General features: G+C 48.4%; 1 protein-coding gene across 1 annotated transcript in view; it reads left to right on the forward strand.

The window, feature by feature from the left end:
- Nucleotides 1–12,935, forward strand: part of LOC144686672 (myosin light chain kinase, smooth muscle-like) — a 433,503-nt gene that overhangs the window by 293,626 nt on the left and 126,942 nt on the right. The gene's annotated exons all lie outside the window — the stretch shown is intronic.

Consider the following 12,935-nt stretch of genomic DNA (forward strand, 5'->3'; position numbering starts at 1 on the left):
TTTCAATGATAGTGCATACACAGCCCTCTGGAGTAGAGAATTCCAAAGATTCACAGCCCTTTGGGTGAAGAAATTTCTGTTCCCAATGGCCACCTTGTTGCCCACTTAACCTATCCATATCCCTTTGCAGCCCCTTTGTGTCATCCTCACAGCTTGCATTCCCACCTGGCTTAGTATCATCAGCAAACCCAGATACATTACTCTCTGGGCGGAATCGTCCATGCCCACTGGCATCGGGCGTCAGGCAGGCGTGGCTAGACAATATGGCAGGAAGTCTAAAAATCGGTTTCACATCGTCGTGAAACACATTTGCAATCATCCACTCCACCTGTCAATGGTGGGCCGCGTTTCCCGCCGCCAGACATCAGCAACTTCATCTGCATATCATTATAAGCTCAGCTCGCCAGAATCACTCCCCCACATCAAACTTACCTCCCACGTCAGCGGGAGAACACATCGGTGCAGAACACATCTTGACAAGTGTGACGTGCAGAAGTTGGGACTTACCGTCAGGGCCTTGCTCACATCGCAGACATCCAAGGAATAGAAGATGCTGGAGCCCGACAGTAACCCTGGAGGAACATCCATGGGGTGCTGAGTGGATTCTCATGGACATGGCTCCGTCGCATAACAGCTCACGGAAGGTGGAAAACCACCAGTGGAAAATTACAGTTGAGGGTCTGCTCACAACGAATGATCGTCGAGGGGTTGGAGAGGAAGGTCCAGTTGTGAGTGGGAGAGGAAGATGTACCAGGAGGTGGGAAAAGAAGGTCTAGGTTTGACTGGGAGAGGAAGGTGTGTCGGTGGGGGGTGGGAGGGTGAGGTTGGGAGGGGGGGAAACGATGGTATCAGGGGGTGAAGTTCGGGGGGGACAAAGGCGTCGGGGGTGAGGTTGGGAGGGGGGCAATGAAGGTGTCGGTGGGGTCAAGTTGGGAGGGGCAGAATGAAGGTGTGAGGGGGGCTGAGGTTGGGAAGGGGAGAGAGAGTACAGGGAAGAGGGGCTAACGGGAGAGAATACCGCAACTGGGCAGGTAGGTATAAGAGGGAGGAGTTCGGATGGGGGAAGGGGTCCGGGAGGGCGAAGGAGCCCGGAGTGGGGAAGGAGTCTAGGGGGAAGAAGAAGCCCAGGGGGAGGAAGGAGTCCAGAGGGGGTAAGGAGTCCAGGGAAAGGAAGGAATCTGGGGCAAGGAAGGAGTCCGGAGCGGGGAAGAAGTAAGGGTGGAGTAAGAAGAAAGGGTGGAAGAAGGAATAAAAAAGAGGGAAGGAATAAGGGTGAGGAAGAAGTAAGGGTGGAGGAAGGAGTAAGGAGGGGGAAGGAATAAGAGGCGGGAAGGAGTCTGGGGGAGGAGAATGGAGTTCCGAGGGGGAAGTAGTTCTGAGGGGGGAAGGAGTAAGTGGGGGGTTTGGTGGGGGATGTCCAGGTGAATATGCAAGGGAAGGGTATATGGTGTTGATGGCTGCCTCCTGGAGAGCGAAATGAGGGTGGGCTTGGTAGGAGGGAATAGTGAGAATGAGAGAGGGCAGAGTGAGGTGGTAGGGTGGGAGGGTGAGGGTGCAACAGTATTGGTAGAATGGACGATGAGGGTGGTTGGTGGGGACTCATAGGCTGGGGACACAGACCCTGGGGGTGGGAAGGAGGAAGTCGAGGAGGTTAATGTGGGTGGGGATGGCATTTTCGGGAAGGTAGGGAACACACATGTTCACCTGGACATCTCCATCTCTGAAAGAAGAGGGTTGTGGCCAGTAGGTGACAGTGGGAAGGTGGAAGGTGATGCCATGGGTGTCAGGGGAGAGGACATGGGTGACTGGGGGAGGGGAAAGTACGGAGGAGCTAAAGAAGCATGTTAAACACACCATGCTTGTAAATCCAGCAGTGAAAGGAGACTCGTGGAGGACTGGAATAGGTGCTGCATGGGAGTGCGATCAGTGAGGGGCGGGAGATGCGGGTCAGCCCTCAGGCAGCATTGAAAATGCTCGGGACATTGAGATGAGTGTGATGGAGGAAGGATCCACACGGATGGGAGAGTGCTTCCACGAGGCTTCAAAAGGCCCTGCCACACACACACACACGTCTCTTTCCAGAATCACTCATGGACTGGCTGCCCGGTAGGGGTACGGATGCGGGGGAGGACTCGCAAAGCTTGTAAATGAAGCTGAGAGACACCATTACATATTATTCAGTGAAAGTGAATGTATTTTCAGATTATAAAGTGACAAAATGTGTTCACCCATGCAACTAACTGTGCTTGCTTTGGCTGTCCTTCTGTGGGCCAGTTGCTCCCCCAGCGGCGGCAGATCACGAGGTTGAGGGAGTCACGTGCAAAGAGGGCTCAGAGAGATAGGACTGCCTCTGATATTCCTGAGTGGTTGACCCAGGAGTGTCCAGCTCCTCCCCCCTTCGGGTGTCTGAGGGCCCCAGCCTGGCTTCTTGAAGGGAAGGAACACCTGGAGGGACATTGAGGTGCTTCGTTTCCTTCTGGTGTTGCTGCTGCAGGAACTTACCCAAGGTTACTGCGATGGAGTGCAGGGGCAGAATTTTGCATTCCGCAGGCAGGCGTGCGCTCAACTCAATCGAGCTTAAAATCGTGCAAGATGACATCAGGCAAGCATCCCGACGTCATCGCACACTCGTGCGATATTTCACTCGGCGGTTGCACACAGCAGTCAAAGCATGTCCGCTGACAATTAAGTGAGCAATTAAGCTCATTAACAGCGCAATTGAACGCAATTTTTCATGACCTCTCCAACCTTACAGTTGGTGGACGGGCCAACAGGCCACGCAGGCTTTACATTTTCATAAAACCTCATCCAAGAGCGGTATGAAATCTCCATTCGGAAATAAAATAAAAAGAAATATCTGGGGACAGTGTTTTTATGAAGCATGCTTTTCGGTGCTTGATTGTGCTGCATGAACATTTTTTGCAGCTTTTTCATGCTTTACTTTATTATCTGCAGATCTGCAGCCCCCTGAGGCAGCTGTCTGCCTTCAGAGAACTTTCTCGAAACGCTTACCCATGCTCACGGTGACATTTCACGCTGGCTGGCCATCCAGCGTGAAATCACAGTCGGGGGCCCGTTTCCCAACCTCTCCTGGACCCACCAATCGTGCGCACCCGACGAGGGAAAAATTCAGGCCCAGGTCTGAGCACATCTCCACATTCTGCTGGACCAGGGTTTCCATGGCATCTGCCATCCTTTCCGTGGAGATCTCCATATGTGCACATGTGGGCACCACTTCATCAGAGAGCAGGTTGACACACTCCTACGACCTGCCTGCCACTCTGTTAAGGGCTTCCAACAGCTCTGCATGATGTTCCACGCCTTCTGCTGACTCTCCATGATGAGCTGGAAGTCCACATCCAGAGGCTCATCATCTGACATGGACCTCACAGATGCCTCTTGCCTAGCAGTCCTCTGAGTGCTGGGCAGCTCGGCTGAACCTGCCTCTTCCTGCTGTGGACACATGTCTGTGCGGCAGCTACCAGATTGTGAACCCGAGCCTGCTCTAGATTTAGGTCCCACTGAGGTATCTGTCTCTGAGCTGGTGGAGGGTGTGGGTAAGAGCTGTGACGGGTCTTCCAGGCTGCTTATTTCCAGCTGTTCAATGGAAGAGGTATCCTCATGACTGGAGATGAGGACCTGGATGGAGCTGAGGGACTGGCTGGCTGAGGGTGCTTGTCACTTTGCAGAGGTCCCTGTAAACCAAACTAGAGATGATTAGTGCATGGCAGCAGAATCAAAAATAGAATGTACTATCACCAAGTTTGTGGATGACATAAAAATAGGTGGGATGGCAAGTTGTGAGGATGACAGAAAGAGTGCTCAGGGGGGTATAGACAGATTAAGTGAGTGGGCAAAAACTTGCCAAACAGAATATAATGTGAGAAAATGTGAGGTTATGCACTTTGGTAGGAAGAATAGAGGAGCTGAATATTTTTTAAATGGAGAAAGACTGCAGACAGCTGCGGCACAAGGGATTTGGGGTTCCTCGTGCATGAATCCCAAAAAGTTCGTATACAAGCTCAGCAGGTAATAGGGAAGGCAAATGGAATGTTGGCCTTTATTTCAAAGGGAATGGAGTATAAAAATAGGGAAGTCTTGCTAAAACTATACAAGTTACTAGTCAGACCACACCTAGAATACTGTGAACAGTTTTGGGCCCTTATCTAAAAAAAAACTGGCATTGGAGGCAGTCCAGAGAAGGTTCACTAGGTTGATCCCAGGTATGGAGGAATTTTCTTATGAGGAGAGGTTGAGTAGGTTGGGCCTGTACTCATTGGAATTTAGAAGAATGAGAGGCGACCTTATTGAAACATATAAGATTCTTATGGGGTTTGACAGGGTAGATGCTGAGAAGTTGTTTCCCCTTGTGAGAGAGTCTAGGACCAGAAGGCATAGTCTCAGAGTAAGGGGCCACCCATTTAAGACAGAGATGAGGAAGAATTTCTTCTCTCAGAGGGTGATGATTCTGTGGAATTCTTTACTGCAGAGGGCTGTAGAGGGTGGGTCATTAAGTATATTCAAGGCTGAGATAGACAGATTTTTAATCAGTAAAGGAGTCAAGGGTTATGGGGAAAAGATAGGAAAGTGGAGTTGAGGATTATCAGATCAACCATGATCTCATTGAATGGCGGAGCACACTCGATGGGCCGAATGGCCTACTTCTGCTCCTACATCTTTTGGTCTTATGGTCTAGAAGAGAGAGCTCTCAGAGTTGCGTTGAGAAAGGGATGATGTGGTGCAGGATCCTCACATTAGTATTCGCCGCCGACCTCGCCATTGCTGCAGGCACGGTCCACGTCCTCACCAGTCAGCGCGATGGCACACTCCACCCCAGGCCTGGGACTTCTCCCTGCTGTTGTGAGTCAGCTTCTCCTGTATGAAAATAGATGGAGAGAGTACAAGCAGGACACATGGCACTGCGTGGAATGTTTGTTTGCTGAGCGGAGCCATGGACAGGATGAGGACGCGGGCTCGAGAGGATATGAGCCTGATGGAGATGTGAGGGTGTGTGTGAGAGTTAGTGGTGTTGTCCCTTGAGGTGTGAGATCCCTGTGGATGTGTGATGGGTTTGTGAGTGTGTGAGTTGAGAAGAGTGACTTACCCTGGAGGAACAGATGAGACCATTCATCCTCTTTTGGCAGTGGGTGCCTGTCCTCCTTTGCAGGGCATTGACACTGACCACTGCTGCCACTGCCTCCCATGCTAGGTTGGTGACCTGGCTTGCTGGCCTTCACCCAGAGGCCGGTAGAGGACATTGCGACAGGCATCCACTGCATTCAAAAGGCGCTCAGTGGAAGCACTGAGAGCTATGCACACGGCTGCACTTTAAATATTGCGCCTGTCCTGAGGAAATAATGAGGTGACAGCAGGGTGGGCCAATGAGAGCCCATCCATCATGGAAACAGTGTGTTTCCTGGGAATGCATGATTAGTGAGCCATGTTTAGGATGATACATCGTGAAAAGCCGCCATTGCTGCCGGTGGGTAAAATGTTCTTTTTCCTTCCCACTACCCCACTTTTAGTGCAAATCTGGGATGATTCTGCCCTCTGTCTCTTTGTCTGTCATTAATATAGATTGTAAGTAGCTGGAGCCTCAGCACTGTTCCTTGCAACATTCCAATAGTCAAAACCTGCCAACTCGAAAATGCCCCTTTTATCCCTACTCTCTGCTTCCTGTAAGTTAACCATTCCTCCATTCATGTTAATATATCACCTCCAAATCCATGGACCGTTTTGTTTGGCACTTCATTGAATGCCTTTCGGAAATCCAGGCATACTACATTTACTGGTTCCACTTTATCTACCCTACTAGGTACATCTTCAAAGAACTTTAATAAATGTGTCAAACAGCATTTCTCTTTCATAAAACCATGTTGACTTTGGCTGATAATACTATGCTTTTCTAAGTGCATTGTTAAGACGTCCTTAATAATAGATTTCAGCACTTTCCTGATCACTGATGTCAGGCTAACTGGTCGTTCCCTGTTTTCTCTCTCCATCCTTTCTTGAATATTTTTGTTTATTCATTCATGGGATTTGGGCTTCGCTGGCTGGGCCAGCATTTATTGCCCATCCCTGGTTGCCCTTGAGCAGGTGGTGGTGAGCTGTCTTCTTGAACCGCTGCAGTCCATGTGGTGTAGGTACACCCACAGTGCTGTTAGGAAGGAAGTTCCAGGATTTTGATCCAGTGACAGTGAAGGAACGGCAATATATTTCCAAGTCAGGATGGTGAATGACTTGGAAGGGAACTCCCAAATGGTGGTGTTCCCATCTATCTGCTGCCCTTGTCCCTCTAGGTGGTAGCGGTTGTGGGTTTGGAAGGTGCTGTCTAAGGAGCCTTGGTGAATTTTTGCAGTGCATCTTGTAGATAACACACATTGCTGCTACTGTGCATCGGTGTTGGAGGGAGTGAATGTTTGTGGATGTGGTGCCAATCAAGTGGGCTGTTTTGCCCTCGATGGTGTCAAGCTTCTTGAGTATTGTGGAAGCTGCACTCATCCAGACAAGTGGAGAGTATTCCATCACACTCCTGACTTGTGCCTTGTAGATGATGGACAGACTTTGAGGAGGTGAGTTACTCGTCACAGGATTCCTAGCCTCTGACCTGCCCTTGTAGCCACAGAATTTATACAGCTAGTCCAGTTCAGTTTCTGGTCAACGGTAACCCCCAGGATGTTGATAGTGGGGGATCCAGTGATGTTAATGCCACTGAACATCAAGGGGCGATGGTTAGCTTCTCTCTTGTTGGAGATGGTCATTGCCTGATACTTGTGTGGCGCAAATGTTACTTGCCACTTGTCAGCCCAAGCCTGGATATTGTCCAGGCCTTGCTGCATTTCGACATGGACTGCTTCAGTATCTGAGGATTTGCGAATGGTTCTGAACATTGTGCAATCATCAGCGAACATCCCCAGTTCTGACCTTATGATGGAAGGAAGGTCATTGATGAAGCAGCTGAAGACGGTTGGGCCGAGGACTCTACCCTGAGGAACTCCTGCAGTGATGTCCCATCTTCATTTGTGCTAGGTATGACTCCAACCGGTGGAGAGTTTTCCCCTCATTCCCAATGACTCCAGCTTTGCTAGGGCTCCTTGATGCCACACTCGGTCAAGTGCGGCCTTGATGTCAAGGGTAGTCACCTCATCTTGGGAGTTCAGCTCTTTTGTCCATGTTTGAACCAAGGCTGTAATGAGGTCAGGAGCTGAGTGGCCCTGGCAGAACCCAAACTGGGTGTCAGTGAGCAGGTTATTGCTAAGCAAGTGCAGCTTGATAGCACTGCTGATGACCCCTTCCATTACTTTACTGATGATGGGGGTTAGACTGATGGGGCAGCAATTAGCCAGGTTGGATTTGTCCTGCTTTTTATGTATAGGACATACCTGGGCAATTTTCCACATAGCTGGGTAGATGCCAGTGTTGTAGCTGTACTGGAACAGCTTGGCTAGGGTTTCAGCAAGTTCTGGAGCAAAGCCTTCAGTACTATTGTCAGGGCCCATACCCTTTGCAGTATCCAGTGCCTTCAGCTGTTTCTTGATATCATGTGGAGTGAATCAAATTGGCTGAAGGCTGGCATCTGTGATGCTGGGGACCTCCGGAGGGGGCCGGGATGGATCATCCACTCGGCACTTGTGGCTGAAGATTGTAGCAAATGCTTCAGCCTTATCTTTTGCACCGATGTGCTGTGTTCCTCCATCATTGAGGATGGGGGATATTTGTGGAGCCTCCTCCTCCAGTGAGTTGTTTAATTGTCTACCACATTCACAACTGAATGTGGCAGGACTGCAGAGCTCAGATCTGATCTGTTGGTTGTAGAATCGCTTAGCTCTGTCTATTACTTGCCACTTATGCTGTTTGGCATGCAAGTAGTCCTGTGTTCCAGCTTCACCAGGTTGATACCTCATTTTTAGGTTTGCCTGGTGCTGCTCCTGGCATGCCCTTCTGCACTCTTCATTGAACCCGGGTTGATCCTCTGGCTTGATGGTAATGGCAGAGTGGGGAATATGCCGGACCATGAGGTTACAGATTGTGTTTGAGTACAATTCTGCTGCTGCATCACAGCACCTCATGGAAGCCCAGTCTTGAATTGCTAGATCTGTTCAAAATCTATCCCATTTAGCACAGTGGTAGTGCCACACAACGTGATCGAGGGTGTCCTCCATGTGAAGGTGGGACTTCGCTTCCTCAATGACTGTGCATTGGTCTTCCTACTGATATTGTCATGGACAGATGCATATGCGGCAGGCAGGTTGGTGAGTATGTTTTTACCTCTTGTTGGTTCCCTCACCACCCACCACAGACCCAGTCTAACAGCTATGTCCTTTTGGACTCGGCCAGCTCGGTCAGAAGTGGTGCTATCAAGCCACTCTTGGTAATGGATATTGAAGACCCCCGCCCAGAATGCATTCTGCACCCTTACCACCCTCAGTGTTTCCTCCAAGTGGTGTCCAACATGGAGGAGCACTGATTCATCAGCTGAGGGAGGGCGGTACGTGGTAATCAGTAGGAGGTTTCCTTGCCCATATTTGACATGATGACCATGAGACATCATGGGGTCCAGAGTCAATGTTGAGGACACCCAGGGCAACTCCCTCCCAACTGCATACCACTGTGCCACATCTCTACTGGGTCTGTCCTGTCGGTGGGACAGGACATACCCAGGGATGGTGATGGTGGTGTCTGGGACATTATCTGTAAGATATGATTCCCGGAGGATGACTATGTCAGGTTGTTGTTTGACTAGGCTGTGAGACACCTCTCCCAATTTTGGCACTAGCCCCCAGATGTTAGTAAGGAGGACTTTGCAGGGTCAACAGGGTTGAGTTTGCTGTTAGTGAACCAGATGGGTTTTTACAACAATTGGTAATGGTTTCATGCTCATCATTAGACTTTTAATTCCAGATTTTTATTGAATTCAAATTGCACCAACTGCCATGGTCGAACCTGGGTCACCAGAGCATTACTCTGGGTCACTGGTCCAGTGACAATACCACTTCGCCATCGCCTCCCTGTAAATACCACTATGCCACCACCTCCCCATAAATCGTTGTTATATTTGCTAAATTCCAATCTGTTGGGACAGTTCCAGAATCTAGGGAATTTTGGAAAATCATAGCCAGCGTGTCTACTATCTCTGCAGCTATATCTTTTAGAACCCTAGATTGTAGGCCATCAGGTCCTGGGGATATATCACAATTTAGCCCCTTGAGTTTCTCTGGTACTTTTTCTCTGCCAATATTAATTACCTTAATTTCCTCATTCTTATTAGCCCCTGGGTTACCCTCCATATCTTTTGATCTATTTACCTAAACAACCCAAGCCAGCTCCCCCCTCATGCCTATGCAATTGGCTTTGTTTACATTTAAGATTCTTGTTTGAAGTATGATTGAAGTATGTTGTTTTCAAACTTAATGTGGAATTCAATTGCATTATGATCACTATTTCCCAGTGAATCTTTTACTATGATGTTATTAATTAAGCCTCATTACATAATACTAGATATAAAATAGCTATAGCTCAAGTTCTTTTCACAGCATATTGCTCCAGAAGATGCTCATGAAAGCATTCTGCAAACTCATCTTCCAAATCACCATTGCAAATTTTTGATCCAGCCTATATGAAGATTAAAGTCCTCCACAACTATTACATTGTCTGTGTTACGAGCTCCAGTAATTTCTTGTTTAACGCCCAGTCCAATGTACAATACGGTTAGACAGCCTATAAGCTACTCCCACCAGCATTCCCTAACTCTTGCTATTCTCCACCCAAACTGATTCTACTTCCTTATTTCTGGACCAAGATTCTTTCTCACTAATGTCCTTATGTCATCCTTTATTATCAGGGCTACCACTCCTCCTTTTCTATTCTGCCTGTCTTTTCGGTGAAATGTGGTGTACCCTGGATATATTTATTTGCAATCTTGGTAACCTTGTAACCATGGGCAGGATTTTCCCCTTGTCGGGTGGGCGTGGTGAGCGGGCCCAGGAATTGCCACGAGACCAACCGCTGCCCACGATCGGGCTCTAACCGCGATTTCATGCTGGCTGGCCAATTAATGGCCAGCCAGCGTGAAACACGCGCTAAGAGCCTCAGTCCTTCCGAGATGGGGGTGGGAGGAGCGCAAGCGCTGAAGCGTGCACATGCACGGGGGATCGCGCACTGAAAGCTCCCTGAAGGCACAAAGTTGCCTCAGGGAGCTGAAGAATTTTAAATACAAAAATAAACTTTTTACAAATGATATAAACATGTCCCCATATGTGACTCAGTCACATGAAGAGGGACATGTAAAAAAGGATGTTAAAAAACTTTTTACTGTTTTTTCAGTAACTGTTGGAAACCTATTCCCACCCATGGATGAGGTTTTGTGAAAAATGCAAAGGCCACCTGGCCTATTCGTCCATCCGCCGACCGAACAGTTGAGCAAGCAGCGAAAATTGCAACTTAATTAATTGCTTAAGGGCCTTACTAGGCCCCTTAATTGTCAGCGAGCGGGCTGCTGTCTCCCGCGCATGCCCGCCAATCGAAAGATCGCGAGAGTGCACAATGATGTCGGAACGCTCGGCCGATGTCATCATGTAGTATTTCACTCCGGTTCCGGTCAGGCGCACGCCCGCCTGCGGAATGAAAAATTCTGCCCCACGTCTCTGTAATGGCAATTAGATCTAAACCATTGATCTCTATTTGTGCCGTTAGTTCATCTATCCTATTCCGGATGCTCTGAGTATTCAGATAAAGTGATTTCAATTTTTTTTTACTACTATTCCCTGTATGGACCTTATGCTCTGATGCACTATTGCTGTTAAACTCTTTGTCCCTTCCTGGCCAATCAGCTTGTCCTTCCCCATATCAATATACTTTTCTATTCCCTCAACTTTTATCTCTGGATTTCTAAATCTCCCTTCATCTGAGCCTCTACCCTCTCTGCCATTTTTTCCTACCCTGACCATGCTTGCTGGCTCATCCTTATGTTTGTTTGCTCTGTCTCTTCCTGTCACACCCTGGCTACCATTACCCATATCACTACCCTGCACTATTGCCTTGTCCTTTCTCTTTAACTTAACAAATGTTCCCTCATGTGAGCCCCCACCCCTCCACTGCCCCCACTTATTTAGTTTAAAGCTCTCCTTAAAGCCCTAGTTTTACAACTTGCCAAGATAATGGTCCCACGCAGTTCAAATGAAGGCCATCCCACAGCTCCCTCTTCAGTGCTGGTGCCAGTGCCCCATGAATTGAAACCTTTTTCTCCTATTTCAGCCAGGCATTCAACTCTCTGATCTTATTTACCCTATGCCAATTTGGTCTTGGCTCAGGTAGTAATCCACCTTTGTGGTTCTGCTTTATGATTTATCCCCTAGCTGCTCATAATCCCTCAGCAGAACCTCTTTCTTCATCCCACTTGCATCGTTGGTACCCATGTGCAACATGACAATTGCATCCTTCCCTTTCCACTCCAAGTTCCTCTCCAACCCGGAGGAGATCTTCGTAACACTGGCACCAGGTAGCCTTAGGTCTCACGCTCTCAACTGCAGAGAACAATGGCTTGAATGAGTGTTAAGCGGCTGCAGCAGGACTTCTGCCCCTCACTTGGGAGGAAGTCCCACCTTAGAGAGCTGTCAGCCAATCTGATTGGCCAGCAGCTCTCTTATCTCTGCAGCAACAACGCTACAGTGGACGGAAGAGGAACTTCATGAAAATGTCAGAGCCTAGGTCTGGGGAGCGGAGGCCCAGGTAAGTTTAAGGTGTCTTAGTGCAGGGAGGATAGGGAAGGAGTGGGGGGAGTGCCAAGGGGGTGGTCAGAATCTCAGGGGAGAGGCTGGGAGTGGGGGAGGGAGGTTCAGAGGCCACCGGACCTCAATTGGGGAGGCAAACTGCATAAGGGCTCTCCTCCCTCTTCTGTCAGCTGTTACTGATTTCTCCATCTTCTCGGCTTCTCCTCCTCAATCTTCAGCCCAAAAAGGAGCCCTCCTGACCACCCATGATTGCGTGAAAGCAGCCTAAAGCAATGCAGCAAAAAAATCTTCTTAGAAGTCAGAATTAAGTCAGAAAATGGCCTAAAAATGACCCAGGAATTAACCAGGAGCCTGAAACAACAAATTAGGAACTGACTTGTATGCCATGAATAGATTATTTTAATTGCGCTGCTGAAGGGTCTTTGCTGCCCGTTAATCCCATGAATTGTGGAGTGAATTTATCACTTGGCGAGTCAAGTGCTGGGATAGCTCAATTTTAGCAAAGACAGCTACAAAGCATAGGACTCTTACTGAAGTATTTTAGTGAGTGCTTTAAATGATTACAATGTGTGCCCTGGATGCCCACAGTGGAGCTTGATCCAATTTCCTGGGCAATGAGCATGTGTGCACCACATTGGCTGCCAGGTGGGTGGCGTGGTGCCAATGAATTTTTAGGTCAATATTTCAGATTCACTATTACCCATGCAATATTGCCATACTACAATGGATGTAGAATTTCATTGTTCTAAATAGTCTCCACGATTGTGATAAGAGTTCTTACTTTGATGAGGCATCTCACAGGTTTGTTGACAATGAAGAATTTTTTGGCTTGGAAGTAGGGTTGCCAACTCTGGTTGGATGTATTCCTGGAGGTTTCATCGCTGTACTTCCTCCCTCCAACTGCCTCGCTCCCATTACTAGTCACGCACACAACCACTTTCACAGTGCACTGCCTTCTGTCGCCAATTGGAAGGCAAACAGTGTCTTAATTATCCAACTGGATAATGCTTGATTGTCAGTCTACCAGACCTTTTACCCAGTCACTAATAATTTTATAATTAATAAACATTCAAAGAAAATGAAAAATTATCACAAACAACTTTTTAAAAACCCCTATGATTTTTCCCCTGAGGCTGCTCAAAGCAGTGTCCAGGAGATTAAGCTCCGATTCCTGGGACCCCAGGACAACCCTGGAAGGTTGGCAAC

The sequence above is a fragment of the Cetorhinus maximus genome, chromosome 11 (genome assembly GCF_964194155.1).
Source record: "Cetorhinus maximus chromosome 11, sCetMax3.hap1.1, whole genome shotgun sequence".
NCBI lineage: Eukaryota > Metazoa > Chordata > Chondrichthyes > Lamniformes > Cetorhinidae > Cetorhinus > Cetorhinus maximus.